The sequence below is a fragment of the Protopterus annectens genome, chromosome 8.part1, assembly GCF_019279795.1.
Source record: "Protopterus annectens isolate FY-2018-M chromosome 8.part1, PAN1.0, whole genome shotgun sequence".
Taxonomy (NCBI): Eukaryota; Metazoa; Chordata; order Ceratodontiformes; family Protopteridae; genus Protopterus; species Protopterus annectens.
In genome coordinates this window covers 445,984,780-446,009,412 of record NC_056742.1, presented here as the reverse complement: position 1 = coordinate 446,009,412, position 24,633 = coordinate 445,984,780, and the positions used below count along the sequence as shown (strand labels likewise).

The following is a 24,633-nucleotide window of genomic DNA, read 5'->3' as shown; positions in this document are numbered from 1 at the left end:
ACTACCTACCAAAACACAGTAAAAAACAACACATACACACACTAACCAAACCCTACTTCTAACCCTAAAGTAAAGCACCAAAACCCTACTTCTAACCCTACACTAAACCCTACATACACAACTATCTATGCACTATCCCTAACCCCTCCCTAACCCTAAGGTCCATAACTACTGCACACTTACCCTACTGAGCTATACTCAAACAAACTAAATATTCCACACACATACACTTAACAAAACCCTACACTAAACCTTACATACATTACCTATCTATGCACTTAACTTAACCCGCACCCTAACCCTAAGGTCCATAACTATTGCACACTTACGTTACAGAGCTATTCAGCAGACAGGCCATCTATGCAAATTTGATATTTCCACTTTCGCGGTTTAGTGCGTTTGACGTACTCAAGTTTCGCTCATTATGTGTCGCGTGAATTGTATTCGACCGATTCTGATTTCGCGGGAATAAAGGAGACCTGAAACAATCATAATGCTGAAAAACACCATCCTATATTAACAGCCTTAACAGAATAGTATATATTCAATATTTATATAAACTTCAAAGGAATAAAGAAATGATGGGAATGCCATCAGTAACAATGCCATTGAGGACAAAAATATGCCAATGCGACGTCTTTAAAAGTTATTAAATAAAATGCACAAATGCAATCTGCAAAAAGAAAGCAAGGACAATAAGCACAGATATTGTTCAATAAAACTGTAACATGTGATCTGTGCTTGTTATTCCACTAGACACAGCAAATTTTTGAATTACACCTTCATTTAGTAGTAGTAAAATAATGACTGCTTTCATCTTCAAATCAAGGTCATCTTGGAAACAATCAAGTTTTTCATTGCTGGAGCTTTTTATTTCTGCCTGCACAGAAAATGTACCAAAACCCAGTTGAACAACCCAGTAGTCAAAACATAAATAAATACTTCTATAAACTCAAAGTACAGACAATAAAAAGTACAACTAATTCATCACTCATTTGTTTTTTAAACCACTTGTCCTGGTATGCATCACAGTGGCAGCAACCTGAGTAATGTAGACCACATGTCCCCACTTCTCCTTATGTGGGATCTCCAGATGCTTCCAGGTAAGCTAAGAGATATAATTCCACCAAAGAGTCATAGATCTGTCCTGGAGTATTCCCCTGTGACTAGTATTGTAACCCTTTAAAATGTCACAGCTTGCAATGCCAAGTTCTGGAATGTAGAGACCAAATAATCAAATGTCCGCACTTACAAATACTAAGTACATAGGTTCATAGGTTAGTACTAGGCTAACTGGCCTTGCGAGCTGTTTTAAGCTTAGCCATCATTGTTGTCATTTCTTGGAATATTCCCTTTTCACTGAGGTATGACAATCTCAGGGCTAGTATATATGTATATAAGTTTACTATCAAAAGATAGAAATGCAGTCATTCAACTTACACTTGATCGAACGTACATTTTCAAAGATTTGCAATGTCGATGTCATTTTTTGCCAAATTTACAATGTCGAAATGCTCTTCATGTTCTATGTCGGGGACAGCAATTGGGTTTTCACGGTCATCTCCCAGAAATACTGAATGTCGAAAATCGGCTTTACCATATTCGACATTTGGGAGGTAACATGTTTTACATTTTGACATTTTAGTTTGACATAATGATCACTCTCAGTACTGCATTTCTAACTTTTCCTAGTAAACCTTAATATATATATATATATATATATATATATATATATATATATATATATATATATATATATATATGGTTTCACTTCATATTGCTGAAATGCTGAAATATCAAATTTCAGCATTTCGACAGTATAAAGTCGAAACCATTAAAACACCGACACCTCACAACCAAGAAATCACAACATAGAACACACACCATACAGCACACAACACACAAACCATAACACCCACACCACAAAAAACTTACAAACAACACAACACCACACAGACACACAGCTACACTACACATATGCAGGGAGGCAAGCCCCCCTGCACCCCCCCATACCCCCCTACTTATATATACTAACTCCAAGATCGCACAAAGAGTAAAAAAAAAATTCACACACAGCCAGCAGACACACTCATACCCCCACCTCCCTACCCTGAGACCCACTCATAGGTTCCTAGGTGGGTAGTAGGCTATCTGTCTGAGGGCATTTATAAGCCTAGCTAGAGTGTCTCAGCTTTCGCTGCCCCATTGATTAATTAACTGAGCCTCTGTCAAGAAGAGCCAATGAAGTGATCCCAGGGGTGTATTATCTGTTACCCATCCACTCGTCAAGGTTTCTCTTGAAGAGTGTTAGTGAGGGGCTCTGCCTAATGTAGTTAGGAATTTTGTTCCAAAGCATGGGAAGTCTCTGTGACAGGAATCTATCCCTCCAGCATGTTCTATTTATTGCTGTGGCGAGGTTTAGCTCACTAGAGCGAGTGGCTCGCAGTGACTTGGATTTCTTTAGGTGGAGCATGTCCATCAATTCTGAGTTAGACATGGCTTTGTAAGTCAGGCAGAGATCACCTCTGAGTAAGCGATATGCCACTGAGTACAGCTGGAGTTTTTCCAGTCGGGCTGCATAGGACATATGTTTGAGGCCAGTAATCCTCTTGGTGAGGTACTTTTGTGGTCTTTCCAGCTGTTGGAAGTGTCTTGTGAGGTACACCCAAATGGGGCATTGTACTCTATGATGGGTCTGATGAGTGACGAGTAGAGGGGCACTATAACCTCTTTATTTCTAGATGCCCCAGATCTCTTATTACCTCTTCTGTATTAAGGGGGCTGCCATCTATGTGGTAATTCATGGATGTTTTGTTTTTCCCAAACGGGATGACTATGCATTTTTTGGCATTTAGCTTGAGACCATGACTTTGACACCAGGTGTCTGTCTCAGTAAGGCCCTTTTGGAGAATGCCCATGTCAGCCGGAGAGTCAATTATGGCTCCCAGTTTGCAGTCATCGGTGAACTTGGTTAGCCATAGTCCTCCTGTGTTTGCCTGTACTTCTGAGATGTATATGCCAAACAGTAGGGGTCCCAGCACCAGGCCTTGTGGGACACCGCTTGTGACTGGTTTAGAGTTGGACCTGGAGCCCGCTATTCTTACCGTGTGAGTTCTGTCTGTAAGCCAGTTGGCAGCCCATCTCGTGACGTAGGGGTTTATGTTCAGGCTGGTGAGTTTTTCTATAATTCCCGTGGGGGGAATGGTGTCAAAAGCCTTGGCAAGGTCAAGGTAGGCTGTGTGAACCACCTCCCCTCATCTATGGCCTTCGTGACTATCTCAAAGAAGTCAACCAGGTTTAGTAGGCATGATCTGCCCTTAACAAAGCCGAACTGGGTTGGGTCAAGTGTTTGGAGGGTCCCAATGTCTTTGTTAATGAGTTCCATGATGATGCGCTCCATAACTTTGCAGACCAGGCTAGTTAGGCTTATAAGGTGATAGTTACCAGGGTCAGTTGTGGCCCTTCCTTTGTGGAGCGGAATAACCATATGGGCATGTAGCCTGTGGGGAGGCTGAGGTTGAACAGTGTGTTTAGGTGGGGGGTTAGTTTGTTCTGTAGTTCATGCAAGATGCAGCCCGGGACACCATCTGCCCCATTGATGCTGCATTTTTGGCTTTTGAAAGGGTTGTTTTCACCTATGCATCTGTAATTTCCTGGACACTACACTTTTCCAGTATTGTTGTGGGCCCTTTTGGGGGTGAGAGGGGGGTGAAGTTTGCACCAAATCTATCTGCCAGGATGTTGGCAATATCAGTAGGTTCAGTATATTTTGTGCTATTTTGCACTAGCTCAGAGGATATCTGCGAGTTGCCACTAAGATTCTTGACATAGCTAAAGAAGGCTTTGTGGTTATCTTTCGAATCCTTGGCTATTTTTTTTTCAAAGTTAGCCTTGGATGATTTTATGAGGGACCTTAGTTTCTTACTGATACTGATCAGGGGTGTCTTTCCTTCTTGGGATTTGCTTTTTTTCTGAACTAGTTTCCTCCTTCTATTGTTTATGGCATGGGTCCACCAGACTGGTTTCCTTCTCTTAGTGGAGTGAGTCTTGGTTTTGCTAGGGATGGCATGATCCATGCATCCTTGTAGGTGCTCATAGAGTGCATTTGTAAAGGTTCCTGCATCTTGGACACTGTTATCCTTTAGCGTGGGGGCTGTGAAACTTACCACCTCTGTCTTAAGTAAGGTGAAGTTTGCTATTAGAAAAGTTTTTCACTGTGGTTTCCTTGGTTGCGGGTGGTAGTGTGGTGAGGACATCCAGAGTGATTAGTTTATGGTCTGATCTAATCAGTGACAGGTTGACCCCCGGTGCGGAACACCAGGCGCCCATGTTGTTGATGACCAGGTGCAATATGTTTTCACCTCTGGTAGGGGAGTTTACCAGCTGATCCAGGGCATTTGAGTTTATAAATTCCAGGAAGCGCTGTACCTGGGAGTTTGTACTTGAGTAGTTTTCCCAGTTAATGGTAAGGTAATTGAAATCGCCCAATATCAGGGTGTTCAGTAGGACCTTCATGTTTTCCAGTGTCTCCAGAAAGGTGGAGTGGTAGTCCTGGGTCATGGAGGGTGATCTGTAGCATGCCACAATTTGCACTGCAGATTTGCCCGATGTTAGTTGCACATGGATGATCTCAGAGGTATCATGCTGCGCCACTAACCTGGAGGTGTAGGTATCCTTGATGAATATGGATACACCCTCTCCTTTTGTGTTTTGGTCCATGTTCTGTGGCCGAAATGTATGGTATGAGTTGTAGCCCGGAAGTGCTGGGGTGCTCTGTGGAGCCTTGAACCAGGTTTCAGTTACTGCACAGATGTCGACGTTCTCCATACTGAGGAGTGCTCCGAGAGCATGCATTTTGAGATTTAAACTCCTGGCGTTGAGTAGCATAACCCTCATTTTTTATTTGTGCTGTTTACAGAGGTGGGTTTGACTTTTCAGCCTTGCCTAAAAAAGGCACTATGGGGGCAGCAAGAGCCTTAGCCAGTATTCAAAAGCCTAGGGGTGACAGGTGCAAGCCGTCTCTTGCGAAGCAATGAGGCTTGTCAAGCATGTCGTCCCTGGCTGACAGACACTGGATCCCCTTTGAATGACACCAGAAGCTTAGCCAATTGTTGAAATTGATCATTTTTTCTTTATACTGTGATATAATTCTTGGTGAGGGCAGGATGATACTCAGGGTCAGGGTCATACCCGCCTGGGCTACATGATCAGAAAGCTCTTCCATGTCTCTTTTCATGTAGTTCAGGGAGGTACGTCTCAGGTCATTCACACCAACATGAACAGTGACAGAGTCATATTTGTACTTGTTCTGGAGTAACCTGAGTGCTTGTGTTATGTGGAGGATTCTGGCTCCCATCAGGCAACTAACAGTAACCTTCTCCTTGTTCATCCTAGTGAGTGGGACATCAGTGTGCCTGACTATAGAGTCGCCTATTACTAGTGTGTTAGGTATGTTATTTTGCCTTAAGGGCTGTGATTGTTCGACACATTGATTTTGTGTTTTATGTGTTGTCTGGTTTGTGACGGGAGGTGCAGGTTTTGTGGGTGTCTGCTTTGGAGCTCTCTGATGCTTTTGCGGGTTTTTATTTAGAGCCTCAGAGTATGGTTTTGTGTATTTATGTGTATTTTTTGCCAGTGCTGGTTTAGTTGGTCTATGTGAGGCTGGAGGTGTGGTGCAAGTGTTAACCTTCTCCTCATGACTGTCTGTTCCAGTCTTGGGTGGAGAGAGCGTAGCCTCCAATTTAGCTATATAATTGCATCTCTCGCATATGTTAATGTTTATGGTAGGAGGAGAGGGTTGTCTGTGTACATGAGGCAGTTGTAACATTGCCTCAGGATACCCAGGTTCACCAGCTGGACTGGAGAGTATATCTGAAATTGCCCTTTGGTCATGCCTGAATAGTAGGGTGAGCTGCTTAGTCGCTTGCTTGGTGAGGGGTGAATACTGAGCCTTGCCCTGCTGGGCAATCAAGTGTCGGGGTATATTAGTGCTTGCTATTAGGTCTGAGCAAGTGCTGGACTGTAGGATGCTTTTTAAATGCTTAGGTTGAGAGTTAGACTACTTTCAAGGGAAAATCTGAAGAGGAGACTTGATGGAGCCAAGAATAATTTAGCCCTAGCTGACCGGCGCTGCCCAGACATGCAAAACCATGCAAAAGCGGTTTTTACAGCAGAGAAATGAAAGAGATAGAAATTAGCCCAAAATGGCCATTAAACTACTAACTTCTGGGCTGGAACCAATCCTCCAGGGACAGATGGCTGCTCAAAACTCCCTCTCTCACAGGTGAACAGAGAAACCTCCTTCTATCCAAGTAAGGTATGAGCAACTCAGAAACTTGCAACACAGTCCTGAATTCAACACTAGCCTGAAAACTGGACTATACTAGCTTAGAAAGGTGGAAAACAAGGACACTTTTTTTGAAAATATAAGGCAAAAACAGTAAAAAATACACTTAAAACAGCTTTAGATGACTACAAGCAATCAGAAAAGGCTTTTAAACAAATTACCCAATTAACCAGTTAAAAAAATCTCAAAACTGAGCCCTGTTCCTGTAGTCTTCAGTCAGACAAGTTCTAACTGCACACTCCTGCCACAGGGGTGCAGGGGAACCTTTTCCAAAAATGAAGGCCTGGATTAGTGCTCAAGTTATACAAACAAAGCTAGATTCAGCAGGCTTGAATCTAGCTTATGTGACAGCAAACAAGGCACACCAAATTTCAGTAAGAAACAGTTCAAATATGCAGGCACTATAAGCCTCTAACCAGCCTCTCCTCCCACAACAGTGCAGACCACAAACCTTCTTAATGTAAAATGATTGGCCTGAAGCCCAAGTACTTAAACCACAACTAATACACTTTTAGAATAACAGACACTGAGCCTTCAATTAGCAGTTCCCAATTTAGAAGGATGTAAGCTACCTGTCCTGCCACAAAAGTGCAGACCACAAACCTTCTTAACGTAAAACAACTGGTCTGAAACCCAAGTGCTTAAACCAAAAGGCTTAGAATGATAGCTACACATTAATCAGATTACTACCAATCAGTGATAAATAGAATTGAATACTTTTAAGAAGGTCTGGATTAGTGCTCAAGTTATACAAACAAAGCTATATTCAACAGGCCTGGATCTAGTCTAAGCTACAGCAAACAAGGTGCACCAATTTCAGTAAGAAACAGTTCAAATATGCAGGCACTATAAACCTTTAACCAGAAAGTCCCAGCTCAGAAGGGCAGATTCCAGCCTCTCCTCCCACAACAGTGCAGACCACAAACCTTCTTAATTTAAATTAACTGGCCTGAAGCCCAAGTGCTTAAACCAGAACTAGTACACTTTTAGAATGACAGACACTGAGCCTTCAATCAGCAGTTCCCAACTTAGAAAATGTAAGCTACCTGTCCTGCCACAACAGTGCAGACCACAAACTTTCTTAATGTAAAACAACTGGTCTGAAGCCCAAGTGCTTAAACCAAAAGGCTTAGAATGATAGTTACACCAAGCAGTAATAAATACAATTGAGTACTTTTAAGATGATGCAAAAGCAAAATAAAGTAATAAAGTAGGAAGAAACACAAATACAATGAAAGCATATGAATAAAGTGCAATTTTTTTTTTGAGTGAGCAACTGAGATGGGCCCAGGAGGAGTATCCAAATGCAAATTTACAAAAGGGGCAGGCAGTTTCAAAGCCACCAAGATTAACACCAAAACAAAAGCAGGGAGGGTGGGTAGAGAACTAACTGAAAAAACAGAGCCACAACTAACAGCTAGATAGTATTCAATGCAACACAAATAAATAAATGTAAATGCTGTATTATTTGAAAAAAGTGCAGATAAAGATTTACTTAAATTCACTTATACAGCCAGTTGATTGCAGGTAGGTCTTAGCCGGCCAAAGCTCAGAGTTTAAGCAGAAAATAATCCAAAATGTACCTCTTATATAAGTATACCAGTCAAGTCTCCCAACCCCCATCACTCATGAAAAAGACTCTTTTACTGGATATCTAACCCCCTTTTCTGGGGAAATTCATAACTCTAATTTGAACAGGCAGTTAATCAGTACTCAACATGCTGGAAATCACAGTCACTTGAGGGTAAGAGGACAATGTAACCTGCCACCAACAAAGATGAAGCCCTTATGTCCCTGACCTGCCACCAACAAAGATGAAGCCCTTATGTCCCTGACCTGCCACCAACAAAGATGAAGCCCTTATGTCCCTGACCTGCCACCAACAAAGATGAAGCCTTTATTTCCCTGTAATGGATTATCTCCAAGCCGTGGTTGTGCCTTAATATCCCATCTATGAAACTCACACACAACGGAAAAAGCAAGACATACGCTTACAAAAGTCCTCCACCCACACTGGATATGTTGGAATATGGACACAATGATCACTCCTCAAATGCCAGTATGGAATGACATACAGCAACCACACTTCTCCATACTTTTGAGGTACGTCTTACTGGACATTTCAGGGTATGTGGCTATATTCCTTATCAAAAGCTGAAAAACACACATAAACAATACTGGCTGATTGACATGCAGCAAGAGCAAACAGCTGATCCACTGTTCCACAGCCAGGAAAGAAGCTGCATTATTCTTTCTGTATCAAAGACATAACTACTGGATAAACATTCCTTTCCATAACCATGGCATATGCTTTTCCAGCAGTACACATATTTTGCTATACTGGCATGAAAGTAGTCATTATGGCAACAACATGCTTTGAAAACATCCTGAGATACCCACAGTGAGCATAAAAACAGTAATACTGTAGTGTTTTAACTTTGAACAAAATGAAGGAGCCTTTGCTGAGAATCCTCACTCTGTAAGTGGCGGGTTTGTTACTTTTGAGCCTCATCTATTTAAGGTGAAATGAAGTATTATAAAGGTCAGTACAAAGAGCAAGTCTTATTGTAAAAGTGTTAAAGAAGCCGTGCAGGCTTATACTTTTGTAGAACACATCTTTGCAGGTCCATTGTTAACATGTAACTGATCAAGCCAAATAAACTACAGATGAAGAGCTGGTGAAATGCAGAGATGCAGCAATAATAATCTCAAATAAGGAAATAGCCAAAATAAATATAAATGTATACACACACGTATGCATGTGTGTTTGTGTGTGTGTGCGTGTGTGTGTGTGTGTGTGTGTGTGTGTGTGTGTGTGTGTGTGTGTGTGTGTGTGTGTTTGTGTGTATATATATATATATATATATATATATATATATATATATATATATATATATATAGTTCGAACTTGTAAAAGTTTGATCTACTGAAGTAGATCCATACATATATATATATCTATATATATATATATATATATATATATATATTCTTGGGAGAAGAACATGAAGGTGAACAAATAAGCATCAGGGATTGTAACAAAGAAATCCACTTCACAGAAGCAGTAAAGATTCTAGTAGTTATATCTCTATTTATTAATTTATTCATTTATTTATTGCCAATTTGTTAACTGAGTAAGCAAACTAGTCTTCTGAGCCCTTTCAGCCATGAGCTGGGTACCAACTTACAATGCTGAAATGAGCAACGACAGTAACATTTATTGGGTATGTTTTCCATTACAAGATCCACGGACACAAAGTCGAATATACATTCAATTGGTCAGCCGTTGGATGGCCGACCAGGAAATGTCCAAAAGCAGTACAGCAAATTCTCATTTGTCCGAACGCAATATGTGCAAAATGCACAATACCCCCCCCCCCCTTTTTGACCCATGGTTGTTTAGGTGGTAGAATGGTCAGAAATGTTGCATTTGGTGTTTTTTCCGACATTCCAACCATTCGCCTCCATGAAATTTGACATTCAGGTTTGGAAAATATAACATTCGGGAACATTTCTTTGAATAAATGAATGTATACCGCAATATAAATACAAATAAAAGACTGACAATCATTGCAAGGAGAAGAATATTTACAATTTCGGTACAGACATTATATACATTTCAACAGGATGAAAGACTTCCTGACAGAAATACGTTTAGCTAAAGCTTCTATTGTTCTGCTTCACGTATGAGTTTCAAGTCATTCCTTTATCATGAAGGCAAGTGATTTTAGTGTTCCTTTGTATGAATTCCTTCAGATATTTATATGACGGTATCTAAGGATTGATTGTTTTTTTTACATTATTAGGCAAGTTGCTCCAAAGAGCAGGTCCCATTCTAGTTACGAATTTATTTTCACCAATAGCAAGTTTGAATTTTAGTACATCTACTAGAAAATGAAAATATATAATACAAAATATAAACCTCTTTATGAAATCTATTTTAGATAATAATAGTCCTTACAAGTTCACGACAGGAACTCAGAAAAAATAATCCTTAGAGGGGCATTCAGATGTCAGCAAGTATAAATAAATCAGTTTAGAAATGCAGAAAAAAAATAAAACTGAAATATATTTACTGCTTTACAAACTGATCCAATATAATGGTGGCATATAGGTATAGAGAAATAGAAATAACTACAAACTAAATCAATGTCAATTACTGAACAAGAATTTGATTTGTAAGCAAGGAAAATAAATAGTCAGAACTATTAAATAAACACCTAAGCTCCATGTATGTGCTTTTGTGCCTTATAGCATGTCATCTCAAAAGTACTTACTTGAAATCTATGTGACGTATTTATTTTATAAACAGAGATTAGGCATAGGACTGTTTAATTTTATTTATTCATCTTGATTTTATGGTCAGTGCTTCCCATGGATTTAGAGCCATGTGTATATTTTATTTTAAGAATTTGTTGACAACAGAACAGGGCTGGTTTGCACTGATTTGCTTGAGTTGGCTTTGTGCATTTCTAATGTGCCTCAGTTTGAATAGCTTGAGGTAGTTCTAATTACTGTATTGCTCACGACTTATTGTAGCATCTATCCCCAGTGGTTTGGTGCACAGCTTTATAAACTATTTAAATTACAGACAGCAGATCTTTTTGATTTTATGTTTTACTTTATGCTTTTTAAAATAATCCATTAAGGAGGTAAGTACTGTTTGGAGAAAGGACCGCTCATATTCAGCTTCTACAGATAATATTGCAATACAACTAACCTGTCCTAATATCTCTAAGCTGAACCTTGTAAAGATGTGAAAAGATTTAGTCGCATCACAAACTAAAAGTTAAATACAGACAAACTGCTCATTATATACATTTCTCATTCAGCTATATGATTCTCATGTCAAAATTGGGAAATTAAAATATCCACTGAGTATATTAAGATACACACCCTATAAAGATAAAAAAAAGCTATTCCAGGAATTTTAAAGAAAGCTACTCCAAAGTAGGAAAAGGTCTTCAAAGGTGGGAAATTCTTAAAATGTTATACATGTTAAATCATACTTGAGGCCCAGTGCAGAATACATAGTTTATTGAGTTAGATTCATAGTTCATAGGTTCATAGTTTAGTACTAAGCTAACTGCCCTTGCGAGACATTTTAAGTCTAGCCAATTATCCCTTGTGAGACTCAAACCCTGCACCTTGTGTTTGTAAGGCAAACACCTTAGCCATTTATTTGGGGATTAAATTGCTGAGAAAATTATTATCCAGATTATAACTGCATAAAGGTTTAAGTGGCAAAAATAGAAGAGTTTATAAAATACTCTGAGGCTATCTCAGTGATAAAATAGCTAAATAGCAAACAAGAATTATGCCCAAAAAAAAATTCTACTTAAAATTGTCCTAAATACAGCCAGGTCATGTTTATTTTTATTACAAACATAATTAAATTTATGTTTCTCCTCTTTTTCAACGTAACTTTTTTAAACAAGAAAATATATCCTCAAATCAGTTTTGAACTTACTGGATGAAGTGCAAGAATAGGCTGAAGATCAATAAAACGTAGATTAATTTTATTCACTAAAATATATATTATAAATAACTATGAATTTGATTTGGACAGCAGAAAAATATACTTTCATTTCCCTATTTATTCTAATAGTATCTGACTATATGATATAAATTGTAATTGGAAAGATAATGCAAACTCTGCATAATATGACATTAAAGAAAAATCAAAAAGCTTTTATAAATATGATTAGAATACCTTATTGAAAATTTAAACCTAAACAAAACTGTAATAAAGAGATACTTCACATACTAAAAATCTGTCCAAAACTATCAGTGATACTGTATAGTTTATTGATTTTATAAAAGTTAACTTTAAAACTTACTACATCTCAAAATGTGATTACTTCTAATTACTGAGTTAAATTATTTTGAAAAAAAGCAGTATTATCATCAGTTGTATAAGATACTGACTGCTCTTCATAAATGGGTTCTCATCCCTAAACATGGTTTCATGATAAATCACAGTGGGTCCTGACTACAAACAAAATATATATTTTTCCTGGAATATCTGTTATGCTAAACACTGCTAAAAAAAGCTGGGTACTTGAAGCAGATCATGTAGATTTGTCATTATGAAAAATTATTAAGGGATCTTTAATTAAAATGCAATATGTCATAGGCTTATTAGTACTTTCAAAGCTATTGATCTGCGTGGATCTTAAGAAGCCTAACCTTGCACTCCCATTGTAAAGGAAGATGTGATTTTTGACAAAAAAGAAAATGCAGTGTTGTTTAATTATACTTTAATTATTTTTTAATATAAAGACAAAAGTAACCCACTTTCACATATTTTTCTCTGAAAGTTAATGCATAATATAAGTTAACAGCTTGGCTCATTAATACTGTTGAAAGGTATGGAGGCATTTAAATTACTGATTTACATATATGGATTTGTAGTTTTCCAGTTTACTTATGGATGCCTTTAATATTTTTATTTATATATTTTAATATGCAAAGTTCCAGTCTACTTTTATTTTATTTATTTATTTATTTACTTATTTAACTTAGTTGACTGGGATAGCTACCCTTTTTCAGTGGAGACAAGCTCCAATATTTTACATACATAGACAATATACAGTATATTTTCATTTTCCACATTTGATTTCTTTACATGTAATGTTTGTTTTTACAAAGTCATAGCACTAAAAAATAAATTTAATGGCATAAAGTCAGTGTCTGGGAAGCAACATGCAGCACACTTGCATTTGATGGTGGAAATCACCCGAAACAACTATGAACAGGATATTAAAAGGACCAGAGACAATTATACAGAAAAATAAAAGTTTATTAAATCACAAGTGTAAGTGTGTTCATCTAATAAATATCAGACTTCATCAGTACAATTAAAACAATTAAGTCACCTCTTATTTAAGACCACAATCACTCAACATGTGACATTAATACACCTATCGAATCAAATGAATAATTAACAAATTAATCAAACAGAAAAAAATGGTTTACTCTTATCAGACACAAATAATGCCAAAGTACTATTCCATACCTTGTATATGTTAAAAATCCTAGATAAAAATGTTTTATAAATGTGTGCTGTATACTAGTATATTAAAGGCTCAGAGATTGTATTTGTCATTGATCAATTATACAACCAATAAACAACTAAATAAAGTTCTCATATAATTTATCAATGGCCGATGCAATTAATGTGTTAACTATTCATTTTAACCTTTTGACTTAATAAAACTTTTATTTTTCTGTATAATTGTGTCCGGACCTTATGGCATCCTCCTTGCAGTTGCTTTGGGTGATTTAGTCAAGATTGTCTACAAGTTTAACTTTTTCTTTTGTTGGTGGAAAACCTGAATAGGGTTCTATTCCCATGTTAGGTGATTGGAGTGCTGCATTTCTGAGTTTCTCGCCCTTCAGATGAGATGTCAAGCTGAGGTCCCTTCTGCTTCACTTGATGGTAGCTCAGGTGGACACAAAATATCTCATAGCACTTATCAAAAAGAGAAGGAAATCTCCCTGATGCCATGACCAGATTTCCCTGCTAGTAGAAAAACTACCTTGGGTCTACTCTGAAAAGAGGTCTCTAGCCTAGTGAGACTAACCAGTTGTAGTTACAGTTAAAGTTTAACTTTTAATTCATTATATAACATTTTTGCATGATAGTAAATGCTCTCTCTGTCCTATAGATTGCCAGAAGTGTAGCAAGGGTGAGGTGAAGGGGGCAGTTACCCCATGCAATGCACAAAGTATTAGAGGGTGCAATCGGGAAGACCAGGTACACAAAAGCACCTCAGGGCTTCTTGTATTTTAAGCTGTAAATAGCCGATATCAGCTTCCCACATTTTAAAAAGTCTTTTATGTCTGCATTGGAAAACTGGGGGGGGGGTGAGCTTGTTTGTAGTAAGCTGATTGCTATAAAACTGGCTTACTACAGTCAAATCCATGCCCCCTCTAGTTCTTTAATTTAAAAATTAACAGATTAGTCTGTAGTAAAATAGATTGCTAAAGTAAAGTCTTTTAAGTCTTTTTTTTTTTTTTTTTTTTTTTGAAAGGATGAACTAGGTAGGGGGGCATGGATCTGCTGTAATAAGCCAATTACTTTTGCTGAGTAGGGGTGGGTCACTACATCAGGGACCAGCACTAAACACTGGATGAGCGCAGATTGTTTTACCTATAATATTAAACTCTAAAGTATTACATGGATGAAACATAAGTTGTGAGTGATTTAAGAAGTTTTTTTATTTTTGTATTGGAGAATGTACCCCCGCAATATAAAGGATGGTAATGGAGAGGAGTTACTGGAAAAGATGGAGTTGATTTGGCAGATTAAGTTGAATGCAGCCCAGATCCAGGTATAAATGATAAAATTAGTATTAACAGTTTTCTGGCATTACAAGCAGACCAGATTAGGTAATTGGGTATGCTGTCTGTTGAACAATCTTTTGATTTATAAAAATGCATTATAAAAATATGTTATAAAAGTGTTTAGAAGGTTTTGACACGTGGTTGTATGTTCTCGTACAATTTAACATACATGAAGGTGTTATGTTAATAGGATTACTTTTTTTTGTTTGTTTTTTGTCCTTTTTTTGGCTTATTTATTAATGAGGTGGGTATTGTAAAGCTTATATTGGTACATGCATTATTTATGATTGTATGAATTCTATTTGTGTTGTTTTTAAAACAGTAATTAGCATGTTTAATGATTCTTGTTATAAAAGGGGGGGTAGTAATGTTTTATTTGTTCTGGTGAAGTTCAAGTTTTATGTGAAGGAAAGTGCTTAACTGATTTGTTATCAAAACATAACCAATTTTTTTTAAAAGATTGTGTTTATTTTGACCTGTCTGTGATGTGCTTGGCAGCATTTATTTGGTTCTTTAATCATATTAGTATGCTGCTTGGTATTTTTTGTTTTTTTAACTTCTTATTTACCAAGAAGTATGTCGCGGGAAATCTTGTATTCTACTTTCACCAAAAAGGAGAGTGAGGAGGAATGTAGTGAGATTCCAGTAAGTGGAAGAGTATTTTCAGGTTGTGCTCCATTCATTGATAATAGTGGTGGAAGTCACAGATGTGAATTGTCCTATTAATTGAATTGCTGTCTCAATACACATCTATTTTGGGGGTGGAGAGGACTGATGACAATAATCTACTTCCTGGTATTAACATTACACTGAACAGTACTCCTACGCATAACAGTGAACAGGTGGAATGGTCTAATGTCATGACGTCAGATGTCCCACTTACACATGGGAATGAACAGAGTAAGAATTGTGTTTGTCTTCAGCAAAAAGAAGTCATGTTGCCAATGTGGAAGGGGCTTCCATGATCAAAGTGCACTGTTAATTAGCAGGAAAGTCTGCATGGATATTTGAATAGGCAGTCATGTGAGTCCCATTAATTTATGAATAAGGGTTGCCCTAAGATTGCTGAAAGAGGCGTGAACATGAACTGAGAGGAAGGAATGGAGGTGAAGACTTCATTGAATGTTTGAGGAAATATTTAATTTCTTGCACACTCAAATTACTGAAAGTAAAGACCATGAGGTGAGATTTTGTTTGGCGGAGAAGTTAAAAAATGTTGAAAGTTTGTTGAAACGTTATCGAAGTTTGCAATTGGACGATTCCTTTTTGAGGAAAGTATTCACTTAGGACAAGTTCCTAAGGGGTTGAGAATATGGAAGAATCCTAATGGATTGGAAGAGGGTTCAATAGTACATGAAGAGTTATTGGACTTATTTGATAGAACAGGCTTTGAGTATGTCAGGTTGTTAATGAAGGATAATAGGAAATTGATTAAATTAAAACAAGAAATTGAATTGACCCACAGAGAAATTGTTGAAGACTTATTATTTGAGACTTTTCAGTAAAATATTATGCTATTTTAGATAGAATTGATTTATTTGCCAAAGACATTGAGCATAAGTAGAAAAATGTATTTGTGAGAAAACTGCTTACGACAGTATGACAGAATACTCATTGCCACCAATTAATTACAAATGTGAAAGTATCATACCTCTGATTTCAGTTGAAAGGTGAATAATGACAGGTCATGGAGTGATAGTAATGTTGATACTTGTCAGACTAATGGGCAGTAATGTGGTTCTAATAGGTTTGAAAGGGGTCAGCATGTGGTAATAGTAACAACTGTAATAGTAATAGTTAAAACTTTTTGGGAGTATACCCACCTCCTGAGGAGGATTTTTCATCTTTGTCAAGAAGGTCCCCAAAGAGAGTACCCCAGCCTTGCAAGGCTACAAAGCCTGCCACATTTTCAGACTGTAAAATGATTGTGTGAGAACAAAAGGAGGAGAAGTAGCTATCTTCATCAAAGATAAATACACCCCTAGACTGGTCAGACAGGAAAACTCCATGGAGTTACTCCAAGTTCAAATAATTGTGTGTAAGACTCCCCTTCAAGTCATCGTTAGCAATTGGTCTCCTTCAATAAACTAGGATACCCCCGCTGCTTATTTGACCTACTTGAGTCAACCAAATTACAACCAAGCACTCTAGTCATAGGCAATTTTAATTATCCCTCCACTGACTGGGAAACTTACATGAGTACCAACATGCTCGCACAAAAGTTCCTGGACTTTGTTAACACTAATGCCCTGGAACAAATAGTATGCAACCCCACAATGGGCTCAAATATTCTCAACCTGGTCCTCTCCAACATGGGTGACCATTGCACCACCATAGTATAGGACCCTTACTGATTAAATCAGATCACAAATCAGTCACATTTGAAGAAGCTATAATACCTGAACCTCTCTTAGGTGAAATCAGGCTAAAACTTTTCACCAAAGCTAATTATACCCTCCTAAGGGATGGCATAAAAAACTTCCAAGCTCCTGTTCCCACATATGGCATTGACAACTACACTAAGGTATACATAAATGGCCTTTAGAAGCAATTATACAAATGTATTGCCACAGCTGTACCTGATAGGATCAAAACAAGATCCTCAAGAAAAAACAAGCCTCCCTGGTGGACATCTAGCATTACTAAGTTATACAACAAGAGGAAGACGTTGCTGTCTAAGAATAAAAAAGAGAGGTCCCAGCACTGGAAAAACACCCTCCTCTGCTTGAACAAACAAATAAGACAACTTGTGAAATCCTGTAAGGGCAACTTTAAAAAAAAATTAGTAACCATAGTTAAGGATAACCATATGGCATTCTTCAGCTATATCCATAACCTAAAAGGTAGGACCCAGACATGTGTTGAACTAACTGTGGATGGCATCACACACACTGATCCTGCTAAAATAGCTAACTTATTAGTTGACAGGTCTGGAAAAAATTTCACCCCTTGTCTGCTCCAAACATTCCACAAACCATTCCCTCTGCATTTCCCCCACTTTGCATCTACAAAGAGCAATTAATTAATGCTCTCTCTAAGGCAAAAACACAGCCTCTATGAGACTGGATGGCATCCCAGGTGGATTTTAAATGGTCTAAAACATGAGTTAGCAACTCCATTAGGCACCCTCTTCAACCACAGCCTGAGTACTGGTTTTGTCCCTGCTGAATGGAAAACAGTAATCGCCATCCCCCTTCATAAAGGAGCTGCAGCAATAGACCCTGGGAACTACAGACCCATAAGCTTAACCAGGCTTATCTGTAAGGCCATGGAACAAATCAAGGACCTTATAAGTAAGGATATAGGTGATCTCCAAACCCTTGATCTGGCACAGTTTGGTTTTGTCAAAGGCAGGTCATGCCGGTTAAACCTGGTGGACTTTTTTGAAAACATCATCAGAGCCATAGATGAAGGACAGTCTGTGCATACAGCCTACTTTGAATTAGCCAAGGCCTTCGACACAATCCCACATTCAGGCATCATTTATAAACTCTCCCAGTTGAATATCAACCCTTATGTCGTTAGGTGGGTTGCTAACTGGCTCACAGACAGATCACACTCAGCCAAAGTTGAAGACTTTACCTCAAGCAGCAGACATATCAGCAGTGGGGTTCCAAAGGGGTCAGTGCTGGGCCCCCTATTGTTTGGAATATACTTCTCAGAAGTTCAGGCCAACACAGAGGGGCTGTGGCTGACTAAATTTGCTAATGATTACAAATTAGATGTAATCACTGAATCCCCAATGTCAATATACTTCAAGAAGGACTTACACAAACCAATGATTGATGCCAAAGCCATTGACTCAAACTCAATGCTAAAAAATCATCCCTTTTAGTAAAAACAATATCCCTGAAGACTATTCTATAAGTAATAATATAAGTAACAACTCAATAGTGAGAGACTTGGGAACACAAGTTGACTGTATTCTAAACTTTGACCACCATGTATCTATTGCAGTAAGGAAGGCATTCTACATTACACACCTCATTAGCAAAGGCATTGTCTCAAGAGCAAAAGAGGTCATAACTCCCCTGTACTCGACCCTCATCAGGCCAATAATTGAGGGCAATGCTCTCTTTGGTATGTACCTTACCAGCACCTGCAGCAACTAGAAAGACCTCAGAAATTTCTAACCAAGAAAATTCAGGTTCTCCAGCACATGTCATGCATTGACAGACTAAAGTCACTGTCACTGTACTCAGTAGTGTACAGACTATTTAGAGATGACTTGTGCCTGGCTTACAGAGCAATCTTGGACCCAAACCTAATGGAAATGCTGCACATCCGCAAGTTCAATGGGACAAGGCTCACCAGCTCCAGGGACCTTAGCCTGGCCTGCAACATAAATAGAACATGCTGCAGAGACAGATATGGCTCTCAGAGGTTGCCACTCCTCTGGAATAGGCTACCAATTCACTATGATCTTATTTAAGTGTAGCCTGGATGACTGGATGGGAAACCGTAAATTCTTTCCGGGGATTTCACCTATGACCCTCCTAGATATGGGCAGTCATTGCTAGCTAAGATCTTGAGTTTAGGCATGATCCTTATATTGGGTTTCTCTAGTATTATACTGGGCACGCAACCAGGCTTATAAAGACCTTCGGGTGTGTAGCCTAGTAACCACCTATAAACCTCCAAATGGATGGACAACAAGGTGTCTGGTTTCAACAACCTGATCATAATGGAAAAAGTCACAGTGAGGGGGTGGACAGAGGGAGGTCTTAACTTGTCTGGAGGAAAGTATTTTTTTAATTGTAATATAGTTCAGGAATTTGAGTGTTTTACAATATTTAATTAGAGCAATGTGGTTACTGAAAGGGAACTTTTTGATGTTTTTAAGGGGGGGGGTTATTTTGTGCCAACAGGTTTATTTAATTTAGTAGACACTTTAATGGGATTGATATTGTTTGCTTGAAAAATTAATTTTAAGTTATTATACAATAATGATGATAATACCTTGGATCAGGATCTGAAACATTCTAGTGGGCTTCTAATCCTCTAGTGCAGCCCGAAGTTTCAGTGTTTGAGAAAATGAGTGAAAGACAAACTGAGACATTGGTGTGCAAGGTCATAGAGAACAGAGATTTTTAACTTAACTATTAAACAGAAAAATAGTTTTGTATAAGTTGGTAAATAATAAAGAGATTAGATTAATGAAACCTGATAAGCAGTGAAATGGTATTGATGAGTGTAATTGATTATACAGCTATGATGCATGAGGTTAACAGGGCTTATGGTAAGATTGACATTTGGTTGCATGGTGCCCTGTTGTATAAAATTACTAGTACTGATATGTTTGAATTTTTAAAGGTTAAAAAGCCCCTTATCCCTTCAATCTCTGGAATACCTAAGGTCCACAAGGATATTAATAACCCACATATAAGACCTATTGGAGCATCAGGGGACACTAAGAATAAACCACTGGTGAAAATGGTAGACAAATATTTAATTTTTTTATAAATCAGAAACATATAATAAAAGACTCCTGGGATTATCTTAGTGAGCTAGCCAAGGTAGTTTTCAATGAGCACATTATTTTTGTGACAACTGATGTGACGGCTTTTTTATGGTGATTCCACATAAGCAGGGTCTTGAGTGGTTCAGGGAAGCCCTGGTGTTAGGAATTGAATTTAGTCATTGGGAGAGCAACCTTTTAGTGGACCTGATATTGTGTTAACAAATAATTTTGTGTATTTTGAAGGGGGTTATTACAAGCAATTTAAGGGGGTAGCTATGGAGGTGGCAGTATCCCCTGTTTTTGCAAATATTATATTGAGGCATTGAGAGATAAACTTTATTTTTAAGAGGAGCTATCATACATTGATTGCAGCATATTACCATTTTCAGATGATATTTTGATTTTATGGGTAGGGATGGTTGAGGAATTTAAGGGATTTTTTATTATATAAATTTAAACAAGTTACAATAATGACAAAATAAACTATTTGGATTTTGCCTTGAGTAAAGATCTTAAGAAGCAAGTTTTATTATCCAATATTTATGGGAAGGACACCTGGTCTAATAGTTATTTGTAGTTTTTCAGTGTGCATCAGCTGTAGCAGAAGCAGAATTTGGTGAAGGGACACCTTGTGAGGCTGTCATGTATAGTCTCTGATGATTAAATTTTTGAATGGGAAGTTGACATTCTTGTTGGATTTTTCAGAGACAGGGGTTACCAGTTGGATTTAATTGGAGGGGTGGTAGATAATGTTGTTAAAGGGAAGCTTGAAACATTTGCCCCTATTTTGAAGGATAAAGGATTATGAAGGACAGCAATGGTTCTGACTTACAACACTTCTAGTATGATGGTTAAGGACATCATTACTAGGAACTGGAATGGTGTGTTTGGTTCCTTTAATGTTTACTGGTATTACAAGTAGATCAGATTAGGTAGTTGGATATGCTGTCTGTTGAACAAGTTTTTGATTTATAAAAATATATTATAGAAATGTGTTTTAAATGTGTTTAGAAGGTTTTTACATCTGGTTGTATGCTCACATATTAATTTACATATGAATGTGTTAATATAGGGTTACTTAGCTTTTTGTTCTTTTTTGTCTTATTTATTAATGAAGTGGGTATTCGTAATGCTCATATCGGTTCGTGTATTATTTACTATTGCACAAATTCTACTGGTGTTTTTTAAAATAGGAGTTCACATTGTTTAATGATTCTTGCTATAAAAGGGAAGGGTAGTGATGTTTTATTTGCTCTGATGAAGTTCAACATTTATGTGAACCAAAGAGGTTTACCAATTCATTATTAAAACATAACTGCTTTTTATTAAAACATATTGCAGTTATTTCGCCCTATCTGCGATGTGCTTAGCAGTGGGGTTTTTTTTTGTTTTTTTGGGGGGGATTTTTTGTTATCTAGTTGTGTTAGTATGCTGCTTTGTATATTTTGTTTTTACATGGGTGAGAAGAAACCACTTTAATTGTTTAGGAGTATAGCTTTACATGTAAAAGAAGGGGAGCAAAAAGAAGAGGAGATACAGGGAGGAAGATAACAGGAATAAAAAGTGAAAATAAAAACAAGAAAAAAATTGTAGATAAAAGTATTACATATTTTTTTATATTACTACAGGGAGATCAATAAAAGGAAAGATGGGGAAAAGGAAATACAAAACATTATAAAAAGAGAAGGACAGTATGTGAGGTATAATATAATTCAATCAAAAAAACTGAAAAGTATTATATTTCAAGTATTAATTCAGTAATTTTTCCCCATTTGGAACTCGTACCTCCTTAATTCTTTAATGATAGATGGTGTATATATAATGGCATATTTCTTTGCTTTATTTCTTAGTTAAGACTGGTATTTTAAAAATGTTACAACTGATGCCTTTAAAACAATCACCAAAAATCTGAATTATGTATAAAATTTAGATGATAAAGATTATAGGAGTCAAAGAGTATGAATAATCTTATAGCCAGGAAACTTGTTTTCACTGGCATTAAATATTTTGAAAGCTGACACTGAAATAGAATAAATGTGAATTTAGAAAAATAATAATTTGATAAATATATACCTGTCCTTGTTTCAAAGTCAAAATATAACAATGTGATAATGGGTATATATTAAGACGGATGAAAGTGATAAAGACAGATGAACTTGTGTTTATTGCTATTAGATTTAAACAAATAACAAATGGAGGCTTTGTCAACAAAACATGGAAGTTTATTTTTTTCTTTCCCTATTAAATTAGGTTTAAAACTGATTAATCAATATTTTATATTAGGTCTAAAGCTTTCATCTAAATGATAGAAACACATGTTCCTTTCTAGTTGATTGAACCAAGCCCTCTCCATTTCTTTGCAGTTGTGGCATGGGATAGTCGGAATATATTGTACTTCGATACTGGGTTAGGTTAGTGGGAAGTTTGTCTAAAATCTCCAAACTAAACTACGATCTTACAGTATCCATAAGGTTGTTAGAAAACATTTGTATTTAATTTTGATTTGTTTTATTATAGTAGATCATTTAAAGTGTTATCAAATATACTTAAATTATTTTCTAAAGAAATATGTCTGAGAAGCCCAGTTAGGCTAGGATTCAAAACAAACCCTGATGCAAGCAGTAAGGCTCTGGAAAAAAATGTCCTTTTTGTGCAATTGCAGGAACAAGCAATTCAGAGACCTATTAGCTACAAGGAGGAAAGACCTCATCATCAGCTAATTTCTATGTCTCTGAATCACTTGTTGATTGTCACAAGCACTAACAGGTCTTTTTCTGCTGCCCTTGTCATAATCACCGCTGGCAGATGACACGTTATATTAGCACAAGCACACCGCATTCAGTCCCCTTGATGCACATACACACACACGCACACACACACACACACACACACACACACACACACACACACACACACACACACACACACACACACACACACATACTCAAATATACAACCATCACTACCATGCCTTTTACCTGTCCTTTAGTGAATAGAATCTCCCTAATGTTGCCTGAAATTTCTTCACCATGTCTTGCAATCGTGTGTGATTGCAATCAATAATGCCAGACATTAGAGTTTCATACTTGCAAAACCAGAGTAATATTAACTTTTTAAATGGATTAGGTTGTCCTTTATTTCTAGGGCCTCTTCCAGTATTGAGGGTTATGCTCACTGGTCAAGGGGTGTTTAGCTGTATGACAGCCATCTTCCAGCATACACACATACACACACAGACACACACACACACACACACACACACACACACACACACACACACACACACATACTACTTATCAAATATCCACACCCCTAATCTGATCACATTTGTGGACCCACTCACCCATTCATCCATACACACACACACACACACACACACACACACACACACACACACACACACACACACACGCACATATACACCTACACTTCCTATCCCCTAATTATTCCCCTACTGAAACCACTCAAGCAGATATACACACACACTCTCACACAAACTCACCTGAGAGCCACCTACACTTCCTGTCCTTTAATTCCCTTACTTCAACCACCCAAGCACACACACACACACACACACACACACACACACACACACACACACACACACACACACACACACACTCACCTGAGATCCACCTACACTTCCTGTCCCTTAATTCCCCTACTGCAACCACCCAAGCAGATACACACACACACACACACACACACACACACACACACACACACACACACACACACACACACACACACACAGACTCAAATATACAACCATCACTACCATGCCTTTTACCTGTCCTTTAGTGAATAGGATCTCCCTAATGTTGCCTCAAATTTCTTCACCATGTCTTGCAATCGTGTGTGATTGCAATCAATAATGCCAGACATTAGAGTTTCATACTTGCAAAACCAGAGTAATATTAACTTTTTAAATGGATTAGGTTGTCCTTTATTTCTAGGGCGTCTTCCAGTATTGAGGGTTATGCTCACTGGTCAAGGGGTGTTTAGCTGTATGACAGCCATCTTCCAACATACACACATACACACACAGACACACACACACAGACACACACACACACACACACACACACACACACACACACACACACACACACACACACACACACAAACACACACACACACACACACTCAAACACATTCACAAAAATTGCAGACACACACACACACACACACACATACTACTTATCAAATATCCACACCCCTAATCTGATCACATTTGTGGACCCACTCACCCATTCATCCATGCACACACACACACACACACACACACACACACACACACACACACACACACACACACACACACACGCACATATACACCTACACTTCCTATCCCCTTACTAATTCCCCTACTGAAACCACTCAAGCAGATATACACACACACTCTCACACAAACTCACCTGAGAGCCACCTACACTTCCTGTCCTTTAATTCCCTTACTTCAACCACCCAAGCACACACA

The 24,633-nt window shown here is 37.7% G+C and overlaps 1 protein-coding gene across 2 annotated transcripts in view; it reads right to left on the bottom strand.

Moving 5' to 3' along the window:
• The window catches only part of SLC6A2 (solute carrier family 6 member 2), a 1,697,790-nt gene that overhangs the window by 927,105 nt on the left and 746,052 nt on the right, over positions 1–24,633 (bottom strand). The gene's annotated exons all lie outside the window — the stretch shown is intronic.